This window comes from Oryctolagus cuniculus, chromosome 8 (assembly GCF_964237555.1).
Source record: "Oryctolagus cuniculus chromosome 8, mOryCun1.1, whole genome shotgun sequence".
In the NCBI taxonomy this organism is placed as follows: domain Eukaryota; kingdom Metazoa; phylum Chordata; class Mammalia; order Lagomorpha; family Leporidae; genus Oryctolagus; species Oryctolagus cuniculus.
Genome location: NC_091439.1, coordinates 68218792 through 68245232, shown reverse-complemented (window position 1 = coordinate 68245232; position 26441 = coordinate 68218792). Strand labels below are relative to the sequence as shown.

The 26441-nt window shown below is 37.3% G+C and overlaps 1 long non-coding RNA gene across 4 annotated transcripts in view; it reads right to left on the bottom strand.

Moving 5' to 3' along the window:
- Positions 1-545: 545 nt before the first annotated feature.
- The window catches only part of LOC103350750 (uncharacterized), a 56428-nt gene continuing 30532 nt past the window's right edge, over positions 546-26441 (bottom strand). For 2 of the 4 annotated variants that reach the window (XR_011378050.1, XR_011378049.1), the window contains 7 exons: positions 25594-25686; positions 24523-24644; positions 21074-21173; positions 8370-8451; positions 6135-6268; positions 2883-2975; positions 546-1706 (listed from right to left, as the gene is read on the bottom strand). This is a non-coding gene — a long non-coding RNA (uncharacterized lncRNA). Of the gene's footprint in view, positions 1707-2882; positions 2976-6134; positions 6269-8369; positions 8452-21073; positions 21174-24522; positions 24645-25593; positions 25770-26441 lie in introns of all 4 variants that reach the window. The other 2 variants (XR_011378051.1, XR_011378052.1) reach the window with 2 other exon arrangements.

Here is a 26441-nt window from a genome sequence, read left to right as displayed (position 1 = left end):
CTTAATTTCCAGGTCCCCAGATGAGTTAGGAGTGAAGATTCTTATGGATTAAAATTAGGGCTGAGAGATGTGTGATCAGCTGATGCTCAAATTCTTGGTTAGTCACCTGTGCTTCTGATTTTCCTTTTATAGGTCAGTGACATCATGCTCTTTAGTGAATTTATGATGGCAAGGTGGGCTCCAGTTGGTCTGGGATTGCACGTGGCAGTTACATTCTGCCCAAATCTAGAATTTTCTTACATCAACACTCTGGGCAATATTGGCCATCAAGGTTAATATCTATTGAAGTAGCAAATGACTCCGGTAATTAGAGTGATTAGAACCTTGCTTAAGTCAGTAAATTCTTTTGGAAAAGGGCAGCCAAGGACTCCTTGGGCTAAGGGAGATAGACAAGCTGTGTCCTGCTTTTATGTTATAGAGGTTCCATTTCACCATTTCACTTTATCTTGCTCCACTTCATGCTTTTCCTCTTCCCCTTCCTCTTTTCCTTTCCCTCTCTCTTTCTCCCTCTCTCTCTATCTCTCTCCCCCATTTTTAATTTATAAGTTAGAGAATATTACTGCCTATCTCCTTTCAATAAGCTGCAATGAAGATTTCATGAAATTCTACATAGTTCAATTGATATCTATCTCTTGTAAACACATACACTGTTTACCTAACAAAATAGTCTATTTCTTAAAGTCAGATACCATGCTTTGTGTTTCTTTTGTATCCTTAACGTCCAGAACACAGTTGAAAATGAATAAAAAATTATGATTGATCGTCTTTGGTAACTTCGAATTTTCATGCAATTAGGACCATTTCCTTGAGTTACTCCCCCAGCAATTAGCCATGGTTGTTTTCAGTTTCTGAAGTAATTCACAAGTATCTGTCAAATCCCACTCTTTTTATGGATTAGCCCATTCAGATGAAAATGATTTGAAAATCAGTTTCAAATGAGATTAAGCATCATTCTGTATGGTTTCAGTGTTGTAAAACAGCAAACAAGAAATATACAGTAAACAAGAAGTCTAATTTCACTTCTTTGGCTAATAGTGTAGCCATAGAGAAATGACTGAATCTTTCTGGTCTTAATTTCTTCATCAAACACACAAGTTATAAAATGGTGGAAAGAGACAGGAGGAAGTGAAATACGTACCAAGTTTTCAAACTGTGTCCTTTCCGTTTTAAAACTCCCACGCAGCTCTGAGTTTTCAAAAAGAACCCAGTTATTTGCTTAGCAGGAAGTGGGCAAGATTGAAAAGGATGAGACTTTGTTACTCCTCTCAAACTTAAAAACAGAGGACAGCTATTTTTATTGGCTGTTAACAATTTTAAATACCAGAATTTGATAATACGCTTTTCTTTGAAAAGTTTACTGCAGCAAATAATATTTCCACTCCTAATCTGTATGGAATGCTTGTTTTCTGTAGACTCTGAGGAGTCTAGAGAATGGGCTGCCTCCTTCCACCTCTCACATTCTTCAGCTTGTGCACAGGGTCCGGCAGTCCACACAGCAGCCAGGAAAATGCCCTCACCACAGCACCCGTGCAGGCATCACAGCCACGGCCTCACATGTCCCCTGTAGAGATGAAACATGCAGATCAGAGGAACCTGGAGGCTCACCACTGGTAGGCTTCTGTTCTCTCTGTCAGCAAACGCAATTGGCATCAGATAAGACATAACCTTTCTCAGCTTCGTTTCTTTAATAGTGAACCACCCAGAAGCTGGAAAAAGAAGAAAGAGAAATTCCAAAATGCATATTGATGTATCCAAAAATTACAAGTCTAAGAATTACTGCTGAAAGGGGACAAACATAACATAGTAGATATTTAAAAATTGGTGTATTTATTGTCAGTTTTCTTTCTCTGGAAGAAAAGTGGGAACAGAAGATTCTGAGCAGGATAGTGAAAATTGCTGAATTATGATAAGTGTATCTTTAGTTGAATATCAACAAGACACTTTTGCTATGCCAAATACTCAATTAGACGCATTTGTTCTCCAGTGACCTCACATTTTCATTGAGTATTTACAATAACTGTCTAAGTCTAGCTCACTCTTATGCCAAAAAGCAACAGAGAATCCATTAGGGAGAGTAGTACCTCCTTTGAGAAGTGTTATATGTAATTTCCCAATGCTAGTTCCATGTTTCTGTGGGCTAATCTATGATCATCTCTACAATATGGCGAATCCCTCCATGTCATATTTTTTATTGACAGAAATGTATAAGAACAGTTTCATGAATGAGCACCTTAGAACACTATTTCTGATCCAGCTGTTTTTAATTGGACTTATTTCAGGTATTTTACTTAAGGAAAATAGTTATTAAATTACAAATATATATCAAATCATATGTAAAAACAACATGATGATTTACCTGTTGGATCACACCAAAAAGATTACAAATACAAAACTCAACTTCCCCAACCTATCTGCCTTATGTTTCAAGAGCAAACTTCTGTCAAATTTCACCATTGCAGCAGACATGAAAATTGTATACAACCACATGTTATGTCACCAAATGTCTATATAGGTTAGGAGTCGTGCTTGGTTACTCATAAGCAAGGCTAGATTCCAGCAGCTAAAATCAATTATCATCTACCAAAAGAGTAAGTATTGTCTTGGGCATCATGGGATTGCTGAGGTGATTTCATAGAGCCATCATGCATGCAGTCGCCTTCCCTTATTCTGCTCCACATCAATCTATGTCTTCCCACAATGTGAGAAGGTGTCCCGGATTTCCAAATGCCACATGCTGGTGACTACAGAAAGCAGGTCAAGGGGAAGGGAAGGGTTAAGGGCAAGAGGGCACCACTGGCCAGCTCCTCTAGTCATATTCAGGACCTTTTCAGAAGTTTCATGAATATCACGTACATCTATCTCTCCAGATAGGACATACTCACATGGTCAAAACCAGCAGAGAATGAGTTGTCAATGATGTCTTTCAACCATCCCTCAGGAGCTCTTCAATGTAATTGAACACGGCAGATTTCTGCCTAAGAAAGAAGAAAAAGATACTAAGTAATAACTAACAATTTCTAGCACAGTGAACTACAGCTTACCAGGTGTTCTCATTTATTATTATTCTCATAATGAATACATGCTTTTATTGTGTGTCAGTCCCTGAAGTATACTTCTTCCTAAGGAGGCATTCTCATGCATGAAACAGTTCATAGAATGTCAAATATATACTTAATGATATACAGGAATATGTTACTAAATTTGTTTAAAACAAATAGACTGGTGAGTTTAAATTTTTGGTAATATGACATTTGTGAAGAAATTACCATTATATCACTTTTAATACATCACCATACGTTGCTGTAAACCTCAGAGTCTAATAAAAATGTCAATTTTCTATCCAAGTACTCTGTAGTAGGTGTGAGAACAAACAGATGACCAAATTTCCTTATACAGAGAACTTTTACCTCCCTTGCTCGAAATATTGTACTTCTACTGAAGCAGACTAAAAAAATATTTCTGTTTTATAATAGCTTACTGCTGTATATTAAAATCTATGGCTCATTCTTACCTGAAATTCAATTAAGCTAGTTGACATAAAAACATAATGAGAAGTATTTACAACAGCTTATCTGAGGCTGCCACTTACTATCTCAGTTAAATAATCCTGTCCAAATAGAGAAAAAATTAAGAAAAATAAAAAAAAATTCTTAGTAAACAGAGACTCCCAATACTCTTTCCCAAGTCTTCACATGGCTTTATCTAATTATGTTGAGATGAGTGCCAAGCTCATGTGATTACGTCTTTAGAGACCAAGCTAGTGAAGGGAAGGAAAGAAGGGAGAGAGAGGGGGAAGGAAGGGAGAGAGAAAAGCCATGAAGGAAAGAAGAAAAAGTGAGAGAAAGTAAGGAGAAATAGAGAAGAGAGCCAAAGAGAGAGGGGGGAGAAGGGAAGAGAGAGAGGGAAAGAGAGAGAGAGGGAGAGAGGATGAGTTTCTACCAATCCTTCAAATTACTCGTAATTCTTCAGTTATCGCCAGGGGTAGGTCTGGAATAAGCATCTCAAGTTCTTACTTGCTTCTTGAATGAAAATTTTTTGGGCAAGAAATTTGAACTTAAATGATTAATCACATAATATACTTTTCAAATTTTGTTTATTTCAAAGGTAGAATGAAAGAGAGAGAGGGAGAGGAGAGGGGAAGAAAGAGAAAGAGAAAGGGAGAGAGAGAGAGAGAGAGAGAATCTTCCATCCACTGTTTCACTCCCAAAATTTCCACAATGGCTGGAGAATCCCTGTCTGATAACTCATTCAGGAAGGTCATTTTTCTTTATCACTTCTTGCTTATTCTTTGACCTTGAAGATTATTTGTATGGAAATTTGAGAGAGGTTAGGTATTTCATTTTGCCTGCCACCAGTTCATACCTATGACTTGGCCAGAGTACTCCACATTTCCCCGATTTCTAAGCTTTGCATACATAAATATCATCTAGTAGCTGTTAAGGAAATGTATCAAGGTGGATCCCAGCTGCCGGTAACTTGAGTTAGTAAGATGTGATTCCACTTTTTTATGCAACATCCCATATGCTCATGCATATAATTCAGCAAGCATAATTCAAGAAATATTGTCATGTTCCTTTATCTTTATAATTATTTTAACTGTGTTATAAGAATTTACCTTTTGTATTATTTCCATGTACCTGGGCCATTCTCTTTGTACACATCCAGATGACATCATACCTGTAATTTCTTTAAGCTTTTGAGACCAGTACCCCTAATATTCTAAATTGCATATCTGACTATAAATTTGTTTCTATGGCAATTATAAATTCCAAGATTATGTGATCACCTATGTATTCACCTAGTATTATAAATCTTTCATTCAGTACATCTTAATTAATTAGTTACAGGCCTATTCTCATCTCTGAAAGATAGATTATAATAAAACCTCAGCTATTAGTAAAATTAAGAGACAACGCTTAGAAAAGTATTCGTAGGGGCAAATTCATGGCCCAGCAGTTAAGATGTCACTTGAGATGCCCACATTGAACATCAGAATGCCTGGGTTCAAGTCCCAGGTCCACTCACTAGTCCAATTTGCTGTTAATGGGCATACTGGAAGGCAGAAACTGATGCCCAAGTAGCTGAGTCTCTGCCTCCCATGTGGCAGACCTATATTTAGTTTCCAGATCTTAGATTTACACTGGCCCAATTCCAGCTGTTTCAGGCATTTGGGGCGTGAATCAGCAGATAGAGATCTCTCCTCCCTCTCTATTTCTCTCTGACTGTTTCTCTGCCTCTCAAACCAAAAAGTTTAAAATTAAATTTGACTGTGGCTGGCAAGGTGGCATAACGGGTATAGCCACTGTTTGCAGTGTTGGCATCCCATATGAGTGCTGGTTTGAATCCTGGTTGCCTCACTTTCTATCCATCTCTCTGCTACGGTCTGGGAAAGCAGTGGAGGATGTCCCAAGTCCTTGGGCCCCTGCATCCAACGTGGGGGACCTGAAAGAAGCTCCTGGCTCCTGGCTTCAGATGGGCCCAGCTCCTGTCATTTCAGCTATTTTGGGAGTGAATCAGTGGTTGGAAGACTTTTCTCTCTCTCTCTGCCTCTCTGTAACTCTTTTAAATAATTTTCAACAAATAAATACATAAATATGAAAATATGACTGCTTTTTAAAAATATAGTATATTGTAAACTACAAAGTAGACATTGAATCTTATTTTTCTAAGATTTATTTTTTTATCTATTTGAAAGGCAGAGTTAAGGAGAGAAGGAGAGAAGAGAGAGAAAGACAGAGAGACAGAGACAGAGAGAGAGTGAGAGAGAGAGAAAGAGAGATAAGATCATCCATCTGCTGGTTCACCAGCCAAATGACCACAAAGCCTGGGACTGGGCCAAGCTGTAGCCAGGAGCCAGAAGCTTCCTCCAGGTCCCCACCATGAGTACAGGGGCCCAAGCACATGGGCTATCCTCGGCTGCCTTTCCAGGCACACCAGCAAGGAGCTAGAGAAGACGCAGAGCAGTTGGACTGGCACTGGAGTCCCTATGGGATGCTGGCACTGAGTCACTGCAGCTGGAGGCCCAAGTTTCTACGCCATAAGCTTGGCCCCTGAGTTGACTCTTACATCATAGTCTAGGTCTGGAACCTTAACTATGTGTGGCAATATAAAGATTAAGCCCTGATTGTTCTTACTTGAAAATTGTTAGTTGTGTTAAAAAAAATGACTTTTCACTTGTGTTTTTCTATATGCTGTCACTGAGGCAGTAATGTAGGAAATAAAAAAGTAATTCTTTCCTCACCCACTGAAACTTCTGCCACTGGCATTCCTGAAACAAAACACAGATTAACAACAGAAAAGCACATTTATTTATTTAATACAAATTTCACAGGAATCTTCAGGAGACCATGGGAAACTGAATTTTTATGAATGATCATGCAGAAGAATGATTGGAGGACAGAAGGGTATGACCTAAAGGCATTAAATTGGTAGGAACTTAGCAAGGCCTGTTTTTTTCAGGTTGCTTTTGACATCCCCGTGTGACATGTCTTTCCTTTGGATACTGGACAGAACACCTGTCACACCTGTCACACGAGCGTCTTTAGGAGAGAAAGAAGACAGAGGTTCAGAAAGTAACCTTCCTAAGCGTTATGGCCTATATTGGGGAAAGGAATTGTGAGAGAAGTTCAGGGAAATCTTCCTGCTTCTGCAGTTTCCCAAATTCCTCTCAGTTTAAAACATTCAGTATGCCAGTATGCCATAATCCAGTGTATGGTACTCTTGAGCCCTGAAAAGAATCACCAAAACTATCATTTTGCTGTCTTAGAGGTGGGCATTGTTCTAACCTTGTATTAATGCTTAAATTCCAACCAGAACCCCATTAAATGGAAACTAACATGATTCTTCTTTAAAATGGGGGAAACAAAGACACACAGAAGTTAAGCATCTACAATGATCACAGAGCTGGTAATGAGATGAGTCTGGATTTAAATACAGGCTAACATTCTCTGGGCCCAGTGCCCCTAATCATCATGCCAAACTACTTGTCAGTGATCCTATACAGTATCGTGCAAACTTGGGCTCCATAATGAATTGTGTTTCGGAATAATTTAAATTTATCAAAGACAGTAGTCACCACACTTATTTTTATTTAGGAGTATCCTGAATATTTATTTTTATGGTAATCAAGGGTCCAATACATTTCAATGCAGGGAGGAACTAAGTATGTATTTACACATGGAGTATCAGCTTAAAGAGAAATGTTACAGGAAACAATATTTCACCAGTATTCTTCCATATCATCTCAACCAAATGCTCAGAAGAAAGAATCTGATTCAACTAAGACACAATAAGTTGTTAATGGCAAATAAGCAGTCTTTCTTTTTTAAAATTAGTTTTTTTTAAAAATTGATTAATGTAATATTTGTACACATTTATGGGGAACAGTGTGACTTTTCAACACATGCAGCCAGTGTAAGCAAATCAAAACAGGTACCTGGCCTACCCATTCCCTTAACTATGCTTTGTGTGTGCAACCTATGAGACCCTTCTCTCTGGTTCTTCATACAGCATATTATATATTAGTATGAAGTACAGTCTCCCCGCTGTGCTGCAGAACGCTAGGGCTTGTCACTCTACCTCTGTTTTGGTACATCTTCTCCATCCTCCTCTCTCTTCTATCCACCCTCTTTTCCCAGCCTCTAGTAATCACTATTCAATGATCAAATCAACTACTTGTTTAACTTCCATGTTTCAAAGAGAACCTGCAATATTTGTCTTTCTGTGTGTGGCTTATTTCACTAAATATAATGATCTCCAATTCCATCCACCTTGCAACAAATGTCAGAATATCGTTCTTTTTTATGATAGAATTATACTCCATTATACATGTATATGGAGTACATAATACTCCATTGTAAATGTATTGGAGCCTCACATTCTTTTATCTGCTCATCCACCTACGGATATTGAGGTTGATTACATAGCCATTGTGAATAGTGCTGTAATAAACATGAGAGTGCAGCTATCTCTGTCATACATTAATTTCATTCCCTTGAATATAGTCTCAAAGGTGGGATAGATGAGCCATATGCCAGCTCTCTCCTTTCTTTGTAGGTATTTGCATGCTTAAAGAGAAACTAATTAGCCAAACACATGAATGCCACTTTCCTAACCTTTGCTTTTCATTTATAAAACCAGTCTTGTAACCTTATAAAACTTGCCTTTGACCTAGAGAAAAAGCATCTGTATTTACTTGAAATTACCTTAGCTCTCCAATTCAATATGGATTAATCCTCAAATATAAATCTGAATCACTGTTAATTTTATAAAGACAATTACCATGGGAAAGTGACTACTACAGGTGTTCATCTTCAGAACCAAGTACAAATTACAGCTCTAATCTCTTTGGAGATTCACATTTCACATACCTGAAGTACTTCATTATGCGACATTATTTTGTTATCAGCTTCTCATTGTTCTGTCTTGCAACCAGATGTGCTGAAGACAACCCTTTCACTCAAGGTAAATTATGTGAGAATGGAAAGGAAAGAAATTCATTTCATCGTTTATTTACTAGAATACCAACTACATATCATCCCATATAAAAATAGCTAAAGCTGACTTGAGAATCGTTAAAACAAGTGTATTTCCCTGTCATAGCACTGCTTTTTTGTTGTTGTCATTTATTATGAGAAAAAGAAAAATGAATTCTTGCTTAGAATGTAGTTGGATTCAGAAAATACATATGGCTAATTATGTGCACACTAGAAAGGATTCTACTGGCCTGAAGGAAATATTTTGTTTATTTTATGAAGGTTCATTAAACCCAGTTTACAATGTAGTGCACATGCATTTAAGAAAATAATGTAACAGTTTAATAAAATAGGATAGAAAAATAGGATAATTTCACTTAACTGGTAACTGTTCTAATGAGGCATTTTTTTTTTTTTTGATACCATAAACAGGAGTGTCAATTTGTTTTTTTTTTTTTAAACTTTTATTTAATGCATATAAATTTCCAAAGTACGACTTATGTATTACAATGGCTTTCCCCCCATACAGTCCCTCGCACCCACAACCCTCCCCTTTCCCACTCCCTCTCCCCTTCCATTCACATCAAGATTCATTTTTGATTATCTTAATATACAGAAGATCAGCTTAGTATACATTAAGTATGGATTTCAACAGTTTGCTCCCACACAGAAACATAAAGTGAAAAATAATAGACGATTTTTTTTAAATGATGATGAAATCAGAGCAGACCTATTGTCATGTTTAATCCCAGTGAGAGTCAAGTTGGGAATTGATAATTTCTTTTTTTTTTTTTTTTTTTTTTTTTTACAGAGGATCAGTTTAGTATGCATTAAGTAAGGATTTCAACAGTTTGCACCCCCATAGAAACACAAAGTGAAATATATTGTTTGAGTACTCGTTATAGCATTAAATCTCAATGTACAGCACATTAAGGACAGAGATCCTACATGAGGAGTAAGTGCACAGTGACTCCTGTTGTTGGCTTTACCAATTGACACTCCTGTCTATGGCATCAGTAATCTCCCTATGCTCCAGTCATGAGTTTCCAAGGCTATGGAAGCCCTCTGAGTTCTCCGATTCTTATCTTGTTTAGACAAGGTCATAGTCAAAGTGGAGGTTCTCTCTTCCCTTCAGAGAAAGGTACCTCCTTCTTTGATGGCCTGTTCTTTCCACTGGGATCTCACTCGCAGAGATCTTTTGCCAGAGTGTCTTGGCTTTCCATGCCTGAAATACTCTCATGAGCTTTTCAGCCAGCTCCGAATGCCTTTAGGGCTGATTCTGAGGCCAGAGTGCTATTTAGGACATCTGCCATTCTATGAGTCTGCTGAGTATCTCACTTCCCATGTTGGATCACTCTCCCCTTTATTTACTCCATCAGTTAGCGTTAGCAGGTACTAGACTTGTCTATGTGCTCCCTTTGACTCCCAGTCCCTTCACCATGACCAACTGTGAACTGAAACTGATCACCTGGAACAGTGAGATGGCATTGGTACATGCCACCTCGATGGGATTGAATTGGAATCCCCTGGTATGCTTCCAACTCCACCACTTGGGGCAAGTCAGCCTGAGCATGTCCCAAATTATACATCTCTTCCCTCTCCCATTCCCACCACCATGTTCAACAGGGATCACATTTCAGTTAATTTTCAACACTTAAGAATAACTGTGCATCAATTACAGATCTAAACCAGTCATATTAAGTAGAACAGATAAAAAAACTACTAAGAGGGATAATGTATTTAGTTGTTCATTAACAGTCAGGGCTATGCTGATCAAGCCACCATTTCCCATAGTGTCCACCTCACTCCAACAGGTTTCCCTCTTGGTGTTCAGTCAGTCGTCACCGATCAGGGAGAACATATGGTATTTGTCCCTTTGGGACTGGCTTATTTCACTCAGCATGATGTGTTCCAGATTCCTCCATTTTGTTGCAAATGACTGGATTTCGTTGTTTCTTACTGCGGTATAGTATTCTAAAGAGTACATATCCCATAATTTCTTTATCCAGTCTATCGTTGATGGGCATTTAGGTTGGTTCCAGGTCTTAGCTATTGTGAATTGAGCTGCAATAAACATTAGGGTGCAGACCTCTTTTTTGTTTGCCAATTTAAATTCCTTTGGGTAAATTCCAAGGAGTGCGATGGCTGGGTCGAACGGTAGGGTTATCTTCAGGTTTCTGAGGAATCTCCAGACTGACTTCCATAGTGGCTTGACCAGTTTGCATTCCAACCAACAGTGGGTTAGTGTCCCTTTTTCCCCACATCCTCGCCAGCATCTGTTGTTGGTAGATTTCTGCATGTGAGCCATTCTAACCGGGGTGAGGTGAAACCTCATTGTGGTTTTGATTTGCATTTCCCTGATTGCCAATGACCTTGAACATTTTTTCATGTGCCTGTTGGCCATTTGGATTTCCTCTTTTGAAAAATGTCTATTGAGGTCCTTGGCCCATCTCTTAAGTGGGTTGTTGGTTTTGTTTTTGTGGAGTTTCTTGATCTCTTTGTAGATTCTGGTTATTAACCCTTTGTCTGTTGCATAGTTTGCAAATATTTTTTCCCATTCTGTCGGTTGTCTTTTCACTCTCCTGACTGTTTCTTTTGCAGTACAGAAACTTCTCAATTTGATGCAATCCCAATAGTTGATTTTGGCTTTGACTGCCTGTGCCTCCCGGGTCTTTTCCAGAAATTCTTTGCCTGTGCCAATATCTTGAAGGGTTTCTCCAATGTTCTCTAGTAACTTGATGGTGTCAGGTCGTAGATTTAGGTCTTTAATCCATGTGGAGTGGATTTTTGTGTAAGGTGTAAGGTAGGGGTCTTGCTTCATGCTTCTGCACGTGGAAATCCAATTTTCCCAGCACCATTTATTGAATAGACTGTCCTTGCTCCAGGAATTAGTTTTAGATCCTTGATCAAATATAAGTTGGCTGTAGATGTTTGGGTTGATTTCTGGTGTTTCAATTCTGTTCCATTGGTCTATCCATCTGTTTCTGTACCAGTACCATGTTGTTTTAATTACAACTGCCCTGTAGTATGTCCTGAAATCTGGTATTGTGATGCCTCCAGCTTTGTTTTTGTTGTACAAGATTGCTTTAGCTATTCGAGGTCTCTTGTGCCTCCATATAAATTTCAGCACCATTTTTTCCAGATCTGAGAAGAAGGTCTTCGGTATCTTGATTGGTATTGCATTGAATCTGTAAATTGCTTTTGGGAGAATGGACATTTTGATGATATTGATTCTTCCAATCCATGAGCATGGAAGATTTTTCCATTTCTTGGTATCCTCTTCTATTTCTTTCTTTAAGGTTTTGTAATTTTCATCGTAGAGATCTTTAACGTCTTTGGTTAAGTTTATTCCAAGGTATTTGATTGTTTTTGTAGCTATTGTGAATGGGATTGATCTTAGAAGTTCTTCCTCAGCCATGGCATTGTCTGTGTATACAAAGGCTGTTGATTTTTGTGCATTGATTTTATACCCTGCTACTTTGCCAAACTCTTCTATGAGTTCCAATAGTCTCTTAGTAGAGTTCTTTGGGTCCCCTAAATACAGAATCATGTCATCTGCAAAGAGGGATAGTTTGAGTTCTTCCTTCCCAATTTGTATCCCTTTAATTTCTTTTTCTTGCCTAATAGCTCTGGCTAGAACCTCCAGAACTATATTGAATAGCAGTGGTGAGAGTGGGCATCCCTGTCTGGTTCCAGATCTCAGTGGAAATGCTTCCAACTTTTCCCCATTCAATAGGATGTTGGCTGTGGGTTTTTCATAGATTGCTTTGATTGTATTGAGGAATGTTCCTTCCAAACCCAGTTTGCTTAGAGTTTTCATCATGAACGGGTGTTGTATTTTATCAAATGCTTTCTCGGCATCTATTGAGAGAATCATATGGTTTTTCTTCTGCAGTCTGTTAATGTGGTGTATCACATTGATTGTCTTGCGCACATTAAACCATCCCTGCATACCAGGGATAAATCCCACTTGGTCTGGGTGGATGATCTTTCTGATGTGTTGTTGCATTCTATTGGCGAGAATTTTATTGAGGATTTTTGCATCTATGTTCATCAGGGATATTGGTCTGTAATTCTCTTTCAGTGCTGCATCTTTTTCCGGCTTAGGAATTAAGGTGATGCTGGCTTCATAGAAAGAATTTGGGAGGACTCCCTCTTCTTCGATTGTTCTGAATAGTTTGAGAAGAATTGGAGTTAGTTCTTCTTTAAACGTCTGGTAGAATTCAGCAGTGAATCCATCTGGTCCTGGGCTTTTCTTTGTTGGGAGGGCCTTTATTACTGTTTCAATTTCTGTCTCAGTTATGGGTCTGTTTAGGTTTTCGATGTCTTCCTGGTTCAATTTAGGTAGGTTGCATGTGTCCAGGAATCTATCCATTTCTGATAGGTTTCCCTGTTTGCTGGCATACAAGTCCCTGTAGTAATTTCTGATGATTCTTTTTATTTCTGTGGTGTCTGTTGTTACATTTCCTTTTTCATCTCTGATTTTATTGATTTGGGTCTTTTCTCTTCTTTTTTTAGTTAGTTGGGCCAATGGGGTGTCAATTTTGTTTATTTTTTCAAAAAACCAGCTCTTCATTTGGCTGATTTTTTGTAATGTTTTTCTTGATTCAATCCTGTTGATTTCTTCTCTGATTTTAATTATTTCTCTTCTCCTACTAGATTTGGGTCTGGTTTGCTGTAGGTTTTCTAGATCCTTGAGGTGAATTGAAAGCTCATCTATTTGGTGTCTTTCCAATTTCTTGATGTAGGCACCTATTGATATAAACTTTCCTCTTAATACTGCTTTTGCTGTGTCCCATAAGTTTTGGTATGTTGTGCTGTTATCCTCATTTACTTCCAGAAAGTTTTTGATTTCTCTTTTGATTTCTTCTATGACCCATTGTTCATTCAGGAGCATGTTGTTCAATCTCCATGTGTTTGCGTATGCTCTAGGGATTCCTGAGTTGGTAATTTCCAACTTCATTCCTTTATGGTCTGAGAAGCTGCATGGTATGATTCTAATTCTTTTGAATTTGCTGAGGCTTGCTTTATGGCCTAGTATGTGGTCAATCCTAGAGAAGCTTCCATGTACTGCTGAGAAGAATGTAAAATCTTTAGCTGTAGGATTGAAAGTTCTGTATATATCTGTTAGATCCATTTGGGCTATAGTGTCGTTTAAATCTACTGTATCCTTGTTGATCTTCTGACCGGATGATCTATTTCTGAGAGTGGAGTATTGAAGTCCCCCAGTACTACTGTATTGGGGTCTAAGTCTCCCTTTAAGTCCGTTAATAAATCTTTTAGATAAACTGGCGCCCTGTAGTTAGGTGCATATACATTGATAATTGTTATATCTTCCTGTTGAATTGATCCCTTAATCATGATATAGTGTCCCTCTTTGTCTCTCTTAACAGTTTTTGTGGTAAAGTTTATGTTGTCCGATATTAAGATGGCTACGCCCGCTCTTTTTTCATTTCTGTTGGCATGGTATATCTTTTTCCAGCCTTTCACTTTCAGTCTGTATGGATCTTTGTTGGAAAGATGTGTTTCTTGTAAGCAGCAAATAGATGGGTTTTGTTCCTTAACCCAATCAGCCAATTGGTGTCTTTTAACTGGACAGTTCAGGCCATTCACGTTCAAAGTGACTAATGATAAGTGGTAACTTTGCCCTGCCATTTGCCAAAGATAAGTTCTAATATATGCTTTGAATTCCCTGTGATCTTTTGCTGTGAGGTTTCCTTCCTTGGTTTCCTTCCTTTACCTTCTTTCATATTGATGACCGTGTTTCTGTGTTTCTGTGTGTAACACATCTTTAAGCATCTTTTGGAGGGCTGGACGAGTGGCAACAAATTCTTTCAATTTCTGTTTGCAATGAAAAGTCTTTATTTCACCTTCATTCACAAATGATAGCTTTGCAGGATATAATATTCTGGGCTGGCAGTTGTTCTCTCTTAGTACCTGGGCTATATCTCGCCATTCCCTCCTAGCTTTTAGAGTTTCTGATGAGAAGTCAGCTGTGAGTCTGATTGGAGATCCTCTGAGAGTAATCTGACGTTTCTCTCTTGCACATTTTAGGATCTTTTCTTTATGTTTCACTGTGGAGAGTTTAATTACAACGTGTCGTGGTGAGGATCTCTTTTGGTCGTGTTTATTAGGGGTTCTGTGGGCTTCCTGTACTAGGATTTCTCTGTCCTTCTCCAAACCTGGGAAATTTTCTGCTAATATCTCACTAAAGAGGCCTTCTAATCCTTTCTCCCTCTCCATGCCTTCAGGAACTCCTAGAACCCGAATGTTGGGTTTTTTAATAGTATCCTGAAGATTCCCGACAATATGTTTCAGATTTCTAATTTCCTCTTCTTTTCTTTGGTCTGACTGTATCCTTTCCTGTTCTCTGTCTTCTAAGTCCGATATTCTCTCTTCTGCTTCACCCATTCTGTTTGTAAGGCTCTCTATTGTGTTTTTCATTTGATCTATTGAATTCTTCACTTCAGTCACTATCACAGTTTCCTGTTGTACTAGTTGTTTCGTTTCATTTTGATTCCTCCTTAATATTTCATTTTCACGAGAGAGATTTTCTATCTTGTCCAGTAAGGATTTGTGTAGTTCCAGAATTTGTTTTTGAGAACTTCTTAATGTTCTTATCAATTTTTTGAGATCTGCTTCTTGCATTTCTTCTATGTCATCATCTTCATAATCTTGAATTGGGGTGTCTTTTTCATTTGAGGCCGTCATGGTGACTTCCTTGTTTTTATTACCTCGGTTTTTGCGTTTGTTATTTGGCATATTGGAGATATTTGGTTTCTTCACTGTGGTGCTTTTTCTTGTTATACTATGACTCTAGATTAAGTGGACTATCTGTTTTTGATGGAGCCTTAGGGCTTGAGATGGGTGTGGCCTGAGAGCTCTGTTTGGTGTGCCAAAGGTGACACTCCCAGGTTAGGCGTGGTAAATCTCTCTCTCTCTCTCTTTTTTTTTTTTTTTTTTGATTCAAAAGGGAAGTAATTCCGCACAGCTGAACGAAGTTGGAGGTAGTTAGCAGGCAAATGATATACCCACAGGAGCCAGAGATCGGAAGCTCTTTCCCAAGATCCCCACAGGGAATCTGTTCGGCCCTCAGAGTGGGCTCAAATTCTCAAATTCTCCTTCAGCCTCCCACTGGGTTGCCAAAGTTACGGAATTGTAGCGTCTCTGGAGAGTGCTCACGTGAATTCCATGAGTTCTCTCCCCCACCGTCTCTTTTTTCACAGTCTCAGTTCAGTAGCACCACAAATTTACTAGCTCCTAATCTCCTGTTAATTCGCCCCGCCCAGAGTCAGGTTTTTCTGCTAGGCTCAGGGCCGGTGCAGACCTGAGGTCGCTCTGCTTATGACGTATGTCCAAGATGGCGCCTGCTCTTTGTCTTGCTCGCCCTTGAGAGGTGAGCGGAGAGAGAGAAACCCGTGTCCGTACTAGTCACCCTTTTTTCTCTCTCTCTCTCTCTTCCAGTTAGCCTTGTGAACTTCCCCCGCCGGGGGTCGTTCCCTCTAGTCTCCTCTCTCCGCTTGCCTGCCGGTGTCTCGGGCTATTGAGGTTCGGCTCACCTCGCGTTCCAGCGCTGGTGTGTTGAGTCTGCCGCTGATGTCCCGAACTGTGGGCTCCCACACTCTCCACGCAGGTCCGCTGTGAGTCACGCGTTCCGGAAGAGTTTCTTCTGCTGTTTCCTCCCCTACTCTTCCTTGAACCTGCAGTATCTCCACTTTTATTAAACTATCTCTCCCCAGACTATCAGTGTGCTCCCTTCCTATTCCGCCATCTTGCCGGACCCCTCTAATGAGGCATTTTGATCTGTGGTTTCTTTGATTTGTTCTCTTTGTCTCCCACTAGCTCTCTCATTTATGGAAAAAGTGTTTGGTTTGATGTTACCTATTCTAAATGTCAGTTATTTTAGCACAATATTTTTCTCATCAAATCTCATGTTAATGTGATATTAATAGAAAGAGAACAAATTCAATGGAGTTCATAGATAAAACTCTAAGAATATAAGACTTCTTCCCACCTTCTAGCCCTCCTTCCTTTCTGATATAATTTTTGAGGTAACATTTTTAATAGACACTTTGTTCAAAGGCTTAATGATCTACTAAATGAAGCATTCAACAAGTAAAATGCTTATAGTTCAGCAAGCATATAGGCAAGGGCTATAAGAAATAATCAGATTAGAAGATGTCAGTAGTTAATAAATTATCACTGGAGAGAATTAAAAACATAATGCACAGAAAAATATAATTAAATTAAATTAAAATCATATATAATCTGAATGTAACATAATTAAAATACTTCATACACTCTAAAATTCATAGATAGGTATGCCATAAACATATATTTATGCTGATTCAGTGAAACAATATTATAATATATAACAAACACATTCTACATTCACTATAGAATGTTAAACTAATCGAACATAAAAATCAAATGAAAGCCACCTATAATTCTATAATACAAAAATACTCCAAGTTTTAGTGTTCTGTCTGGCTTCAAAATTTATAGTTACTCATTTAATTTAATTTTCTAATTTATTTTTAAGGAATATAAATTTCATAAGTACAACTTTAGGAATATAGTTATTCTTCTCACCATATCAGCCCTCCCACACACACTCCCACCACATCCTTTCCTCCCTCTCCCCTTACCAGTTCCATTATCCTTTAAGATTCATATTCAATTAGTTTTGTACACAGAAGACTAACTCTATTCTAAGTAAAGATTTCGAATTTAGTACATACACGCATACACACACACAAACTATTTGGGAACTGGTTTTACAGTTAACTCTCAATACAACTCATTCAGGACAAAGGTCCTGCATGGGGAATTAGTGCACAATGACTCCTATTGTTAATTTAACAATTAACACTCTTATATATTACATCAGTGACCCAAGGCTCTTGAAACGAGCTGCCTAGGCTAAGGAAGCCTTTTGAGTCCACAAACTCCATCAGTATTTGGACAAGGCCATAAGCAAAATAGAAGTTCTCTCCTCCCTTCAGAGAAAAGTACATCGTTCTTTGATGGCCACTTATTTCCACTGGGGTCTCACTTGCAGACATCCTTCATGTAGAACATTTTTGTGCCACAGTGTCTTGGCTTTCCTTGCCTGAAATGTTCTCATGGGCTTTTCGGCCAGATCAGGAAAACTTAAGGGCTGATTTGAGGTTAGAGTGTTACTTAAAGTGATTGACATTCTATGAGTCTGCTGTGTGGACTGCTTCCCATGTTGGACATTCTCTCCATTTTCATTCTAGCTATCATTATTACCAGGCACTTGATCCTATTTATATAATCTCTTTAACACTTAATTCTATCTATATGTTCACTTTAACACTTAATATAATCAATTTAACAACTAAGATGGCATTTTTATCACCAAGTTTAATGAGATTTGGAGTCCCATGACAAATTTTTAAACTGTACCTTTAGAAGTCTACAGGAATGTATGCAGAAATATACAGCTCTACAGTTACAAATTTCCTCCTCCCTCTCTTATTCCTACTCTTATTTTTTTCTCTATTAAAATAGATTCCCATGTTCTGAAAATGTCATAAGGAAAGATAAAATATATTGGAAGGATAATAAAAATATTTAAATACACGGTTAAAATTATTAAGGTAAAGTTGAGTCTATTTTCATTATTTACAGTACATTATGATAGTTAATTCTGCCCCATTAAACTAGAAGTTAATAATCCAATTCTTTAGCTATGATGGCTATAAGTTTTGTTGTTTGTTATGATTTTCTGTGAAAACTCTAAATGAATTTATATCAAATTTGGGCTAAATCTTCTGAAGATGTTGATTTCTTTAAATGTGCACGTCCTTTTAAAAATTATACATTGTTATTTCATAGAGCAATATACAGAGGAATTTTGTTTCTGTTTTTCTAGGATGTTTGAATTATTAATATATAAGAACTAGCAAGATGAATGCAATAATTATATAAAAAACTGTGTAGAGAAAGAATGACTAGGCAACCAAAATTATTCTTAAAACATACCATATTTATTTAGATTAAATGGATTTTTTCAATTTTTTAAGAGAATAGTTGCTTATATGTAACACAATCATAAATGGTTAAAAAGACTTGATTAAAAAGTTCAGATGCTAACTAAATTAATTATATCTTAATGAACCTTTGTTATATAAAAATATATAATAGTATTTATTGTATTTAATTTATTTTTTAAACAAAGAAGTTATAGCTCAGTTCAACAGCTACTTTGTAAATGATCAATTATTGAAAGGTTACAACTTGGGTTTACAGAGTGGTGGAAAATACACATCATAAACTCTAAAACCAAATAGACTATGCAGCCATAGTTGAGTTTACATGGTACTGATCTAACAGTATATTTTAAATGAAATGTACTCTATTTTATTATTAAGAATTGAATTCATTAATCATATTGATTCAGCATATTAAGAACTTGAACTGAGTTTCAAGATTCTTTTAGATATTCTTTTTTCTCAAAGAAGCCATTTATTTAATGAGTACAAATTTCATAAGTACAACTTTAAGAATATAATGATTCTTCCCATCATACCTGCCCTTCCACCCCACTTCGTCCTCCCTCTCCCACTCCCAGTCCCATTCTCCATTAACAAAGGAAAAAAAATAAATAAAACTGTTCCTGGACAGTCAAGACAAGGGTTGTTCAAGTCATTGCTTTTGAAAGTGTCAATTTCACTTCTAAAGATTTCCTGTTAGGGGCTCTATTAGTTATCACAGCTCAGGGAGAACATGGTATTTGTCCTTTGGGGACTGGTTTATTTCACTAAATATGATATTTTCCAGATTCATCCATTTTGCTGAAAATGACTGGATTTAATTTTTTTAAATCACTGTGTAGTTTTCGATAGAGTACAAAACCTATAATTTTTTTTTGACAGGCAGAGTAGACAGTGAGAGAGAGACAGAGACAGAAAGGTCTTCCTTTGCCATTGGTTCACCCTCCAATGGCTGCCGTGGCCGGCGCGCTGCAGCCAGCAAATTGTGCTGATCCCAAACGAGGAGCCAGGTGCTTCTCCTGGTCTCCCATGCCGGTGCAGGGCCTGGGACTAGAACCCAGTGTGCTGGCGCCGCTAGGCAGAGGATTAGCCTATTGAGCCGCGGTGCCAACCAAAACCCATAATATTTTTAGACAGTCTTCAGTTGCTTGGATGATTGATTTCATGTCTTAGTTATTGTGAATTGAGTTGCAATAAACTTAGGGTGCAGATAATTCTTTATTTGCTGATTGCATTTCCCTTGGGAAATTCCCAGGAGTGGGATGGCTGGGTCTTATGGTAGGGCTATATTCAGATTTCTGAGGTATCTCCAAACTGATTTCCATAGTGGTTTTACCAGTTTACATTACCACCAACAGTGGATTAGGGTACCTTTTGCCCATACCCTCACCAGCATTTGATGTTTGTTGATTTCTATATGAAAGCCATTCTAACTGGGGTGAGGTGAAACCTCAATGTGGCTTTGATTTGCATTTCTCTGATGGCTAGTGATCTTGAACATTTTTTTTCATGTGTCTGTTGGCCATCTAATATTCTAATTTATTTTTCAATATTTGACAAAAGCCACCTGCCTAGGAAACACTATGAAAGATAGCTAGCATTTATACAGAGTTCTTTAAGTGATGAGCCATTTCTAAGTTACTTTTACAAGCAACAGCTCACTTACTTCTCAAGTATCCCTTGAGTTTGGTACTGTTCCTATCCTCATTTTAGAGTATTGAAATCAGGGTATAAAAAAGCCACTTGCTCAAAAATGAAAGCAGCAACAGTCATAGCCAGAGATATAACCACTGTTCCTTCTCCAACCACTGTCTCAAGGGAATAGCTAAGGGCTCCAGATGGTTGTAGGATGCAACCTACAAAGTAGAACCACAAAGGTATGCAAAAAGTGTGATGGGAAAAAGTAAATCAACTTACTGTCAAGCTAGAGATAGAGCTGTTCTTTATGCAGCACAATGAGCTCTCTCCGGAAGACGAACTTACACTGGCCTTATACATTGCTGGGCTAATCCTTGATTAATAATCTTTGTTTAAGTTGTTAACCATCAAAAGAATCAGAGTGTATTAACAATTACATTTATAAATTAAGCTTAACTTACCAAAATTTACAAAGAAGATTGGCTGTGATTTATTGAGCACTTATTTTATGCCAGATTCTGTCCGTTACTTTAGTTTCTATAGCATCTATATAAGAATTATCACTAATATTATTCCTAATGGCCTCATAAACAGAGATCCCCAGATGTTTAATGATTTCCTTAATTTCCAAATTCAGAAATGATGCAAACCTAAAATTTTGATTCTAATTCCAGATGTCCTAATAGCTACAATAAACTCCATCACAAAAATATTGATTGTTATCCAATCACTGCCATGTTAATGCATCACTTTGTCATTGTTCATCAATGCCTAATCTATCCTTTACATTTGCATATAACTACTCTATCTCCTTATTACACTAAAGCATGTTATTTGTTTCACCTGTATTCCAAAGCAGCATTTCTGACTGAAAGATACCATAGTATCTATATTACCTATGACACTGAAATGTAAAAGATACAACAGAAAAACTGAACTCACCATTGTTTTCTTCTGAATGAAAACAAGATCACTGATTTTTCTCATGCAGGAAATCTCTACCATGAGAAGGTGGCCTTAATGTATACATAGCTCAATAATCCTGAAATACACAGTAGTAACACATTAGTATTTACTGCTATTTTCACTGTCTCCCATTGGCATTCAATGCAAGCATTGATTACATCTTCTATCTCTTCACTGAGTTTCAAAAAGAAGTTTTCTGTGGATTCTGTAAACATTTGTTGTACAATATGTAGTAACAGCAACATAAAGTCTCAACTTCTGCACCTCTATGTTCTACATTCAAACACTTTAAGAATTCTGATGCAATATTACTCCTTTCTGAAATGGCTGTTAATCATGCCTGGAAGGCCTCACCTTTCTCTCCCTCTAACTGTAATGAAATGCAATCTATGATGTAAAGTGAACTGAGCTAAATGATGAGTTGTATCTCTTACAATAAAAAAAAAAATTCCAGAATTAAATTATATTTTGTCCTGTTACACTAAGGGAGAAAAGCATACACCTTCTTAATCGTAACATTTTCCTTGTAGTGTGTCTTAAGATCTCTTTGTCTTTGGCATAAACCAGTCAAACATAAGCTCTTTTGGCTCTGTTAGTGGAATGATCCAGTTTGACCTAAGCCATTGAAGGCAAAAAGTGAATATGATTTAGGGGCTCTAATGCAGTAGTTAATAGCTTGGCTAGAGTGGCACATTTTATGTCCCCAGTGGATATTTCCTGTTTCATTCTCTTTAATTATCCAACATTGTTAGGTTTTGTGCTTTCTATCCAATTGCCCTGTTGTTTTAAAGTTAATTACTGCTCATAATCATAGTACTGGATCATTGAGGAAGAAGAAAGAAGCCATTCTCTGAAGCAATGTATTTTGCTGCAGATAGTAGAATTATGTCCTAAAGGATATTTCTAGCACTTTGTCCATTTCAATTACAATTGCCTCTAGAGATATAATTTCTATTATTTTCCCTGAAACATCATCTGACCCATTATTAATTTAATGGGTGTTATGATGTTTCCCTTTTATATACGAAATATACATTCCACTTTAAACATTTTTACTTATATAAAGGGAACACATTTAATATATTTCATATCTACTGTGTTAAATGCATAATGATATCTCCTACTCTACCCTCCTTCACTATAAACAATAATCAAGTTTGAAAATGTCAATTTTGCAGGCTGGTGTTGTAGTGTAGAGGGTAAAGTTGCTGCTTGCAGTGCTTGCATTCTGTATGGGTGGTAGTTTGTGTCTCAGCTGCTCTGCTTCAGATTCAGCTTCCTGCTAAGGGCCTGGGAAAGGCAGCAGAAGATGACCCAAGTGCTTGGATCCCTGCTATACATGTGGGAGACCTGGAAGAAGCTCCCAGCTCTGGCTTTGACCTGGCCCATCTCTGGATGTTGAAGCCACCAGGGGAGTGAACCAGCAGATGGAAATCTCTCTCTCTCTCCCTCTCTCTCCACCCCCCCCCCATTCTCAAGTGTGTGTGTGTCCCTCTCTATGACTCCTTCAAATAAATAAATCATTTTAAAAAGACTTTTTGCTATTTTGCTCATATATATTAAATTTTCTGTACTCTGTATATTAGTTACCACAATGGCCTAAATAATTCCTCTTCATTTTCTAACAACTACATAAGATAGCAATATAAAATGTTCATTGTGTAGTTTTATCTCTAATACATAATGTTAAATTGTATTTTTAATTTTTTTTTGTGAAAATGGGATGCTGTCTTCAGATGCTTATGTTTCAAAGGTACCATATAGTAAAGACATATCTGAGACAAAAACAAGCAAAATATTTTCTTGGATAATTACAGTTTTCTAAAATTTTATTTCTAAAAGTTGATAATTCTGGCCGGCGCCATGGCTCACTTGGTTAATCCTCCACCTGCGGCGCCAGCAGTCCATATGGGCGCCAGTTCTAGTCCCGGCTGCTCCTCTTTCAGTCCAGCTCTCTGCTGTAGCCTGTGAGGGCAGTGGAGGATTGCCCAGGTGCTTGGGCCCCTGCACCCGCATGGGAGACCAGGAAGAAGCACCTAGCTCCTGGCTTTGGATTGGCACAGTGCTGGCCATAGTGGCCATTTAGGGAGTGAAACAACAGAAGGAAGACCTTTCTCTCTGTCTCATTGTCTAACTCTGTCAAATAAAGAAAATGAAAATTTAAAAAAGTTGATAATGCAGTCACTTGGTATAAAATTCAAAAGGTACCAGAAGTTGTACATTCCAAATGAAAGTCTCACCTCCACTTGGTTCCCAAGCAACTCATTACCCTAAACATTTCTCCATCCATCTTTTTTTTCAAAGATTTATTTATTTATTTGAAAGTCAGAGTTACACAGAGAGGAGAGGCAGAGAGAGAGAGAGAGGGAGAGAGAGTCTTCCATCTGATGGTTCACTCTCCAACTGGCTGCAATGGCCGGAGCTGTGCCAATCTGAAACCAGGAGCCAGGAGCTTCTTCCGTGTCTCCCACATGGGTGCAGGTGCCAAAGAACTCGAGCCATTTTCTACTGCTTTCTCAGGCCATAGCAGAGAGCTGGATGGGAAGTGGAGCAACTGGGACTAGAACCGGCACCCATATGGGATGCTGGCACTTCAGGCCAGGGTGATAACCCGCAGTGCCGGTCCCTCTCCATCCATCTTACAAAAATATTCTCATCTATTATCTGCATAAGCAAAACAAATGCAAATGGAAATATAATAAATTATTATATTTGATGAAAATTAAGAAACTCAAATGGTAGAATAGACAAAGTTAATCTGCAACTTGATGACTACATATAATATTTCTGATTGACCTTTCTATATATTGCTGATAGAATGCCTCAATCTTTTTTGATAATTACTACAAAACCTGCAATGCTGAGGTGGCAAGAAGAGGTCAGATTTTGAACTGATTTGAAAGTAGAATTGAAAAAAATTTAGGTCTCAAGGACAATTCAAAATTTCATATGCCAAAGATATAATTCAGTATATATATAATATAATATAATATAATATAATATAATATAATGCAGTATTCTTAACCTAGATGGAATTTCTAAAAAGACCAAGTTTGGGTTAGATGACCAAGAGCTTAGGTGTGAACATACTAACTTTGAGATATATATTAGCCACCACATATTCATAGAACTTGTAATCTATTTCTATTTTATTATTATTCATAAATAATGCATTTTAAATTATATTTAACATTGATTTTAAATCTACAGAGAGATTCATATGAATTGTTGATTGTTTCAAAGAGTTCCATAGGAGTATAACCAGAAATCTGATTATTAGTTTTATATAATCAATATCTGGATTGTATATAGTTAAATAGAGTTTTCTAACATTAGCACTTTCCCAGAGTTCCCATATAGGGAAATTATATATACATATGTATAATAGATACATAATATTACATATATATATAAAAGCTGCATACCTGTATGTATCCAAGATGTCTATAATGCTGGATAAATCCAGAAACATCATTCTCATTCTAATCTCTGTATAAGTATACATGCTTGGAGTGGAACCAGGAGGGTCTATCTACTTTTTATATTTCTATATGAGAATTCAAAAGCAGAGCAGATACAAATATTGATCAATTATTTCATAATTTAAAATAACTTATTTGTTAGTATATGGTTGCCCAAACTATTTTTTACCTATGAAGCATAAAATTCTGAACAGAGATGTTTATTGTTGATAAGTTCTGACAGCATTGATTTAGTCACTTTCTCTGCCCAAATTTAGTTTCATTTAGCGCATCATAGAAACTAAATATTTCCAGCAGGATTTCTTCTTCATTCAACAAAGCATGAATGAAGAAGAAATTGTATTGCTGTTTTTTACTTTTGACCCAAATTTTGTCAAGAACTTCTCTCATTTCTGGCTTCCTAATTAGGCCTGCTTCCCTCAAACCAGCACTCAATTCAACCTCTAGGCGGAGACATGTGTAATCCAGTAGTGGAATTGATCCAGAATCAAAAGTATTTGGTCAATCTGCTATGCCTATCTCATCTACACATGGTGCAATTTCAACTTCTTGGGTTTACAAAGGGAAAATGCCAATGTTTCCATTGTAAATTTATTTAGAATAAAATATTTTGTGCAGTATTAATGATCTAGTAAAAATTTCCACTAAGGTAGAGGAATAAGATGTTGTAAAGATTAAACAAAAACTTCCTTTCATATTGTATATTCATAATATTCATAAGGTGTATAGCATGTTTTGTTATACATGAAGATAGTGAAATGGTTATGACAGACAAGCAAATTCACTCATCTATTAATTTCACATGCTTATCTTTATGTGTATGTGTGTGCGTGTGTGTGTGTGTGTGTGGCAAGAGCACCTCCAATCCTTTTTTTTTAGAACATCCCAGCTGCAAAACAATTTATTAACAAGATTATTTATGTTGTACATTAGATCTCTACACATTAATCCCACAGTATCTGCTACTTTGTATCCTTTCACATGCATCTACTTATTTCCTTCCGCTACTCTTACCTCTAGTAACCACTCTTTTATTTTCTCATAAGTGTCTTCATTTGGAATAATGTTTTCAGGTTCCTCTAGATATTGTGGCAAATGGCGTGTACACTGTAGATTGGAAAGTAGATTGGGATACTCTAATTGGAAAGTCATATTGGACAGCCATGGAATTGATTACGCAGTTCAGGAACCTAGCATGATATCAACATCCATGAAGAGTCAACATATAAAGTAGTAAGTTAGCATAGACTACAGCAATTTTGCTCTATGAATATAAAAGCTTAATCAATAAATTAAGAGTGTAACCTTATCTTGATCAGGACAATTAGCAGAATAAAATGTGTTCCAGGTTTTTAACTGCAAGGCTGTGTTTCTAATAAAGAATGAAAAATCAAAAGGGGGCTCTATTAGGCTTCAAATATATTTTATTCCATAGACCAAGACTTTCACAAATTATAATTTTTAGCTACTGCCAACGTGTTAGTCTAAAACAACGGATAACTATTCCATAGAGCACCTCAGACCCAAATTTCTTTCAGAACTCTATGGATCTAGTGTTTTCTACCATCTTTGGTACTGACCATGTTTGGTTGGGACCCTACTATGTGTTTTCTCAGCACTCTGGACTGACTTTGGCCATATAATCCTCTTTGTCACTATCTTCTTCATTTTTGAGCCTTATGCCATTACAGTCTATATTTCTTAGTGCTTGGGCTGCTGGCTAATACAACAAAAGTTATATATTAGATACTCAACACAAGCATTGATTCAATGATCACAGATATGGCCAGTCATTGGCCTGAACACACTTTCCTGTTTGTTAAGGCCCTGGCATTACTTTCTAAGTGCTAGATATTTCTTTT